Genomic DNA, 8,844 nt, shown 5'->3' with positions numbered 1-8,844 from the left:
GGGCTTTAAAGATTTCCCAATGACGAGAGGCATGAGCTTCTTCGTGCCAGTTGCGTTACAGGCGAACAGCACGGAAATCCGAACCTTCGATTTCTTCCCGCCTTTGCATTTCATTCCCTTAAAATGCATCGTTTTCTCCGGGAGGAGCTGATAGAAGCACGCGGTCTCATCGGCGTTAAAAATGTCATCCTCGGAGTAAGACCGCACGACTTCTTGAAAGTGGCCGTTCGTCCACGCAGCGGCACCCTCTGCGTCCGCTGCTTTTTCTTCTCCGGAGGCCGTCTGCCAGGTGATCCCGTTTCTTTGACGAAAACGGTAGAGCCACCCCGCACTTGCTTCGAAACCATCGACTTCAAGCGCTGCGGCGAATTCTCGCGCTTTTTCGTGAAGCATTGGCCCCGACACTGGCACGCCTTGCAATCGGGCATCCTTGAACCAAGTCAACACTGCTTCATCCACGTTTCGAAAATTCCCGAGCCGCAGCCGTTTCCTGCTTGGAGCAAGCTGAGACCTTTGGTGAAGCTCAACTATTTTCGCACGATCCTTCAAGATCGTCGCAATGGTCGATGGCGCCACACCAAGCTCCTTGCTGATGTCGATCTGCCTTTTCCCGGCATCAATGTCCCGAAGAATTGCCACTTTATCCTGCAGCGAAAACTGCTTCCGCTTCTTTCTGGTGGCCTCCGCAGAATTCATCGTCGTCCGAACGGCAGAGTGATAGCGCGGCAGCCGAATATCAACACGTCCTCAACGAAACAAAGAACGGCGCGGGCGCTCCGCAGGCTCAGTGCGTAAGAAAGAGCAGGCCTAGTCACGCATTCCACTTGCACGTTTGGATTTGGATTTGGCTAGTTTCCCCGGACGCGGCCTCCGCGATTGCCTCCGGCAGCGCTGCCGGAGCGGATCCCTGAGGCCACGCTTTGTATTGCTCGCATCCCGCGATCGGTTCCGAAATTGCCGCTTTTCTTTCTGCGGTGGATGTAAATTCGTAGTAATGAGGTATTTAACTTGAGTGACAGCGAGAAAATTGCAGTCGTTATTCTGAATTATTCGGTATTTTGAAATTCGTAGTACTGAAAAATTTTTACATTGATAGCATAGGCCTTCGGAAGGGGATTTTCGAAATGTTCGTAATTCTGAAAAAATCGTAAATCTGAGGTTCGCTGTAACGAGATTTGACTGTATCTACAGAAATGATAGGAGCGACAGAAGGGGAGGAGGGGTGTTGATTGCTGCTAAAAAGCATATACGGTTGAATCCCGCCACAACGAAATCGGCGGGGCGTACGAAAAATTTCGCTGTCGCGGAATTTCGTTGTCGAGAAATTATAGCCCGAGTCGGCTGATCCCGGGCTGGCGTTGCATACGACTGTTCTTACGTCGCCGCGCACGTGAAAGTGCGTGGCGCGAAACGACTGCACCATGTGTCTGCGCATAGGCGACTTGGTGTAGAGAGAGGAACTCGAGTGAGACACAGCGGGAAGCATCGTGCCTGCATGCTCTGCCGAAGCGCGATTGGTGGCCCCGAGAGGGACCATTGAAAAAAAAAAGCTGCCAAAGGAGCTTTGAGAGAAGAGGAGGAGGAGAGGCGGCGTTGCGAAAAAAAAAATTATTTCCAGAAGTCCGTAAGCTTTGTCTGCTTGCGTTTTGCTGCCAGCAGCGGTGTCACGCGACTCTCACACTCTGTTATGAGAGCCATCGCAACGTCGTCGTCGTGAGAGCCCAGAAACTTCCTGATAAGATCGAAGGCATCCAACACCTGCGACGAGGTTGCCAAGGCGGATGAATCCTGGGCGGAGTCGTCTTCAGCTTCGGACGGCGGCTCTTCTGGCTCGCGAACACTTTTAATTAGTATGTTCTCATCACTGAGCTCCTCGTAAACAAGCACATCCGCATCAGCGTTGAGGAAATCGTCCAGCTCGATATCACCGGGGATGTTTCCTGCATCCTGGAGGGATTTCCAGGCCGTACTGATCCCCGGAGTCGACGATGATGGAGCGTCATCCTCCACGGCTGCAGCTGTGCTGGTCGCCTCCTGGTCAACAAACCCGGCGTGCTTGAAGCAGTTGTTGATCAAGGTGGACCGCGTCACGTTCCACGCAGCAGCTATAATCTGCAGAGCCATGAAGAGGTCCACCTTCGTCTCCCTGCCCGTCTCGATATTCAAAAGAATACGCTGAATCAGCCTCTCCCGATAAGCACACTTCACGCTTTTGATAATGCCTTGATCCAGCGGCTGAATGATCGAAGTGCAGTTAGGCGGGAAGAATCTCACCTCAACGCTTGACAACTTGACGTCGTCGATGCGGTGGACAGAACAATTGTCCAAGAGCAAACAAACCTTTCGGTTCTGCCTGCTCATGTCGCGGTCAAGTGCCATAAGCCAGTCCGCAAATATGGCACGGGTCATCCACGACCGCCCGTTAGCGACGTACTTGACGGGAAGGCTTCTGTTTCCCTTGAAGCAGCGCGGTTTAGCACTTTTCCCAATAACTAACGGGGGACGCCTGTCCGACCCATCCATATTCGTGCACAGCAGCACTGTCACTCTTTTCTTGCTGTGCTTGCCACCCTGGCAACGCTGCCCTTTAAAATCCAGTGTCCTCGCTGGCAGCATCTCGTAAAAGAGGCCCGTCTCGTCCGCGTTATAAATATCGGACGGCACGTAGCCGCTCATGATATCAGCCACGTTGTCCACCACCCATTCTGAGGCGCCGCCAGTGTCCGCGGAACTTGCTTCCCCGCACAAAACTTTCCCGACGACGTTGTGCCTCACTTTGAAGCGATTGAGCCAACCTGTGCTGGCCTTAAAGTCATCCAGGCCTAGCAAACAGGCATAATTGAGGGCCTTCTGCTGAACAATGCTGCCGCTAAGCGGGATGTTCTTGGCTCGCGTTTCGACAAACCAGGTGTAGACAGCCTTATCGAGCTCTTCGTAAGTTGGCTGCGTCACCTTCTTGTGTTGAGCTGAAGTGCCCGACGCAAGTGCCTTGCCGATGTTTTCTTTGCTCTTGAGTATCGTTGATAACGAACTCGGCGCGATGCCAAAATCTGCCGCAATAATCGACTTCTTCTTCCCGCTTTCTGCTTCGGCGATAATACGCGCTTTTTCTTCTAGCGAAAGAAATTTCCGCTTCTTCGCTGGCGGCGACATCCTAGGCATTCAGCAGAGCAGAGACGCGACGAGACCACGCTAAACAGTGCACACACAAAGGAAGAAATGGTGAAGCGGAGTGGGCTTCTTCCTGCACTCTCGCGTTTTCCTTTTTTTTTTTTTCTCCGACAGGACACGAAGCTCCGCCCACCGATGGCTCCGCCCACCGGTCCACACAGACTGCCTGAAACCGCGCTCGGTGCCTAGCAGACGACGCGGCCACGGAGGACGCGGCCGAAGACGCTAGCAGGTGGCGTGCGCTGGCGCATTTTACACGCGCTTTCGAGGAGCCCCTCTTCGCTTGGAGGCCGCGAACGCTTACCAGCCAACACCGCTAGCAAGTGATCATGACGCGCTTTCGTGCTTGACAGGAAACCGCGAGCACCATGACAGCGAGCTACATCAATCGAAGAAGCCCAGCAAAGAGCCAATGAGCGGGGCGTGACGTCACTTCAAAAATCACGTGGGCATCTGGAGAAAAAAAAAAAAAGCACACGAGGGTGTGCGCGAGGAGGATGTGCGATTGAGTGTGCGTACCCCCCCCCCCCCCCCCCAACAGTCTGCGATGCAAAAAAATTAACGGCGGGAACGGGAAAGTCGCTCTTCAGCACTCAACTTCTGAAGAAAGACAAGACGGAGGGGCCACTCACCCGCGAAAATTTGCAAAAAAAATTCGTAGAAGCGAACACGTGCTCGCAAAGTACTTCGTTTTTGAGGAAATTTTAATACATTAAGTCCTATGGGGGTTTCACGGGGAATGCAAATTACTTCGTTGTGGCGAAAATTTCGTTGAAGCGGCGTTCGTTGTACCGGGATTCAACTGTAACTTCTTTTCCCGTTGATATTCCTAGTAAATTAGAAATTTTGTGGGTTTGCATCACATCGCCATCTTCCAAGCATCTTCTTGGAGTTTGTTACAGACCACCAGATAGTCCGCAATCATTCGTCTCTGATCTACATGATAACCTAACTGAAGCAAAAGCTAAATTTCCAAAAGCAAGTATTTGTCTACTTGGTGACTTCAACTTTCCCCGAAATTGACAGGCCGAGCTTTAAGTTCGAGAACACGTGATGGCACTAATTTTGTTCAACTAACTCTCGATTTCTCTTTTGTCCAATTAGGTCGAAAAACCTACCCGAGGGAAACAATAAGCTTGACCTCGTCTTCTCGTCAGTCCCAGACAATATAAGCCCTATCTCTTATTCTGATGGCTTCAGTGATCACGAACTGCTTAATTTCACGATTTCCATGCCTTCATGCGCACGTGCACAAAACACATAAACGTATTTTTGATTATAACCGCGCTGACTACAATGCCATTAATATCGGGTTACAATCCTTTTGTGACACATATCTTCCGACTTTTTCTCAGCGTTCGGCCAACGATAACTGGGTTTTGTTCAAAAATAGTTCACTGGAATTAGTACACCGTCATATACCACTGCTCACCCTCCCGCACGAACGCGTCTAAACCATGGTTCAACAGGATGTTACATGCATTAAAAAACAAGAAAAAGCGACTATTCAAAGCTGCCAAACGCCTTGGCACACCGGCTTCATGGCAGAAACACAAAACCGCCGAAAAAACATATTGTAGTGCCATCCGCAAAGCAAAGCTTAAATATTATTCCCATGACCTTCAATCCCTTATGACACACAACCCTAAAAAATTTTGGAAAACGATATCACCTATTGACACTCCGGTTCTTGTTTCGTTGTTGGATAACACTGGTGCTCCAGTTATAGAAGAAGAATGCCCACTTATATTTAATAATTATTTTTCTTCAGTGTTCACACAGGAAGACCATTCCACTACTCCACCATTAGTAGATGCCGATTACCAGTACATGAGTCCCATAGAAATAAGTGTCTCCGGTATTGCAGCATTAATAAACAATCTTAAGATTTCGACTTCTGCTGGCATTGACGATATTAATACAAAAATTCTCAAAAGCACAGTGATCCATTCAAGCAATATTCTCTTCCATATATTTCGTCAGTCGCTATCAACTGGTGAAATTCCAAGGGATTGGAAAATTGGTAAAATTATCCCCATCTTCAAATCAGGTGATAAAACGAACGCGCAAAATTATCGCCCCATATCATTGACATCTGTCCCATGTAAGATCCTCGAACACATCATCGTATCAGCAGTGGCGCAGCATCTAGATAGTAATAATTTCTTTTTTTCTAACCAGCACGGGTTCAGGAAAGGCTTCTCTTGTGAGACTCAACTACTGGAATTTACTAACGAGCTACTACACAACATGGACGAGAACTTCCAAACAGACTGCATATTCTTAGATTTCTCAAAAGCATTCGACCGCGTTGCGCACTCACGCTTAATAGGTAAAATTACTTCCCTCAACCTAGACTCACTAACAACCTCATGGCTAAGGAATTTCTTGTCTTTTCGTAAACAGTTCACGGTTGTTAACGGCCACTCATCTCCGTTTAGCGATGTTCTATCTGGTGTTCCTCAAGGAAGCGTCCTGGGCCCGTTGCTGTTCCTGATTTACATTAATGATCTGCCATCTAACATTACATCAACCATTCGCTTGTTCGCAGATGACTGCATAATTTACCGCAAAATCCGATCACCTGCAGACCTTCTTGCACTTCAAAGGGACCTCGATCATGTAACCGCTTGGTGTTCATCATGGCAAATGTCACTTAACACTGAAAAATGCAAGTTAATGACATTCAGCCGCAAAAAATCTAACTCTTCGTTCAATTACATGCTCGATAACAGCTTAGTCTCTCAGGTGTCTTCTTACAAATACCTCGGTGTCCATTTTTCATGTAACTTGTCCTGGTCCACTCATATACAGAAAATAACAGCTAAAGCATCCCGGACCTTAGGATACCTAAAACGGAATCTTCATGGAACTCCTGCTACTACCCGTAAGCTCGCCTATCAAACATTTGTTCGTCCGCAACTCGAGTATGCATCATCCATTTGGTCACCTCACCAGGCTTATTTAATTAACTCCCTTGAATCAGTCCAAAATCGTGCTGCGCGTTTCATCTCCAGAAACTATGACCGTCACTCAAGCGTCACAAACATTAAATTATCGCTCTCTCTTTGTACCTTGCAATCACGAAGATTAATTGCCCTAATCTGCTTATTTCACAAGATAGTCTATAGCACTAATCTTTCGACTCTCCCTCTTGCCCAACCTCACCGCACCTCGCGCCGTTTAAACAACCATCTCAGCTTCAAATGCCTTTCAAATAAAACCGTTGCATTCAATTCATCCGCTTTGCCGCAGGCTATTGTTCACTGGAATGGTCTTCCGGAACACATCGTCAATATTCGTGATCCAGCTTCTTTTAGGACCGAAATAACAGCCATTTTTTCTTATTACTGACGCGTCAATAACTATTGTATAATGATGTTCTTACTGTTTAATGAGTACTAACAGTCAATCAGTATTATATAATCGTGTCATTCATGCTCCTGTTATTACCCCTATTTATGTAATCCCCCCCTCACACAATACTCCATGCTTGGAGCCTGTGAGGCAACGTGAATAAATAAATAAATAAACTGGCGATTTCTTCGAAATTTTTGTAATTTTATTTCAGAAGCACTGCCTACTTTTGCAGATGGCCTTAGGCAGGAGTAGAACGTTCACGATACAAAGAAAAAAAAGCTACATTGCATGAAATGAAAAAAAAAATGCTTAACAAGATGGGAATGGAGGAAAACATAAGACAAAATCAGCCCGCTTCGGGAGTTAGCCCGTGACCAAAAAAGTGGGTAGAATGTGCTGCACATCGGCACGCTGTTCGTACAGTAAATGTGACGACCATACATAGGCAAAAAAAGTGCGAAGAAATGCAAACACTACACACACGAAAGAAACGCTAACAGCAACACAGCAGAAGCACATGCGTACAGGCAAAGAACGGTGTTTAAGTTTTGATACAAAGACTCGGCCATTCCACATTCCAATAAGGAAATAAAAAAAAACGAGCAGCAGCAAAAATAGAGTGAAACAATACGTATAATACCACATGCACAAGAACTATAAGAGCAATGCAGGAGCAACACACGCGAACAGATTAAGATCAGTATTTCAATAATTTTCATACAAGATACCCGACAGTGGGGCATTCGCAGTATACGAGCTGGAAGTGCGTTAAACTCACTGACAGTTCCATGGAAGAAAGAATTCTTAAAAGCATCGGTATTGCAGGTGTATTCTTCCAATTTTCTGGAATTGTCTCGGTGCGTATTCCGGCAAGTAAAAAGTTCCATAAACTGCTCTCTGCCCCGTTCTTCACCATGACCGCTAGCCCGATCAATTCCTCTCCTCCTGTAAGCTGTGCGGGAAAGCTGAAGACTCTTTACGTCCTCCTCACATGTCCTACCTTCCCACAACCTCCATCCCCAACCACAGCGGAGTCATACTGGGAGACTCTCCTGGCCAGCTCCGCTGCTGCTCACCAGCACCGGATACAGACGGCCAGAAGCGGATAGCCCTCTAAGGGCTGTCCTTTGCTCTGTAAGGGCAGCCCCCTAAGGGTTGCCTCGTGCCATGTTAGGGAGTCTGCCCCCTCTGTATTGCTTGGCTATAAACTTTTCCACCACTACCCCCTCAAGCACGCCACGAAATGCGACTAAAGCACTGAATTTTGAAGCTCGCTGTATCAGCTTATGTGGCCATGGCGAGTTTTGTTTCTTGTTACCTTACACTTGTTAGGTGTAAGAGTGACTGCGCTGACAGCCAGGGCGCACACGTCCAGCAGACTGCAGGAGGATCTTAACCCGGTGTCTGCACCAATGAAAAACGTCCTTGTTGAAGGAGGACATAGAGGAGCGAATGCATTCAAAGAAAGAGGTGAAAAGGCGGTGCAGATGAGCTTTCTCATAGCGCAGCGCTAGTGTGGAGATCTGAAGAGCACGCCACTGTGATCAAAAGACGTACCTATGCGAGGCACTTCTAGCACAGAGTGACCGGTTGAAGAAGTAAGAGAGGGCTTCACGGAGAAGAAGCCTTAATTAATTATTCAGCCCTAATTGAGAGGAATACTCTAGACGCAGCAACGCGGAAAGCTGCAGGTAGCGCTGAGCGGGTTGACAGTGACCATGCAGGCAGTCCTTTTGGCAGACATATTTGCACCTAAGCCACCTTTGCACACACTCCACCGCTTGTGTCAAACAAGTGAGAGCAGACAAACACAAGGAAATGAAAGAGAAAATTGGAGGGCAGACTTAATCTCTGGCTTAAAGGTATGATGCGATAGCGTTAAAGAGTTAATCCCTATATATGCATAACTGGTCATTCTATACTTAAAATTCATAGATCCCTGGCAGTCCTCATAACAGTCCTGGCGCAGTGTTGCAGCGGTTAGGCGTTGACGGGTGCTGCCACCGGTGGGGCTTCTGCGACCCAGGTTGCTCTTCCCGAGCGAACCTCTCGCGACCATGCAGTCAGTAATTTAACTGCCACCTGCCACGGCGCACAGCTTGCTTGCAATCCGGTGGGCAGCGAGTGCTGTCGCCACAAGGCTGCGTGACCTAGGTGTCCCGCCTGCTTCTGTGTTGCCTCTCTGAGGACTTTTCAAGGATTTTTACTCACGGTCAAGGACGCCGACGCTGACCACGCTGACGACGAGGCTGGATATTTTGCAAAATGTGCTCCTTAACATTAACGCTTTAAAATGAAGAGAATAAGGAGCAA

The sequence above is a fragment of the Amblyomma americanum genome, chromosome 1 (assembly GCF_052857255.1).
Source record: "Amblyomma americanum isolate KBUSLIRL-KWMA chromosome 1, ASM5285725v1, whole genome shotgun sequence".
NCBI classification, from domain to species: Eukaryota; Metazoa; Arthropoda; class Arachnida; order Ixodida; family Ixodidae; genus Amblyomma; species Amblyomma americanum.
Note: the sequence above shows the minus strand (reverse complement) of the source record.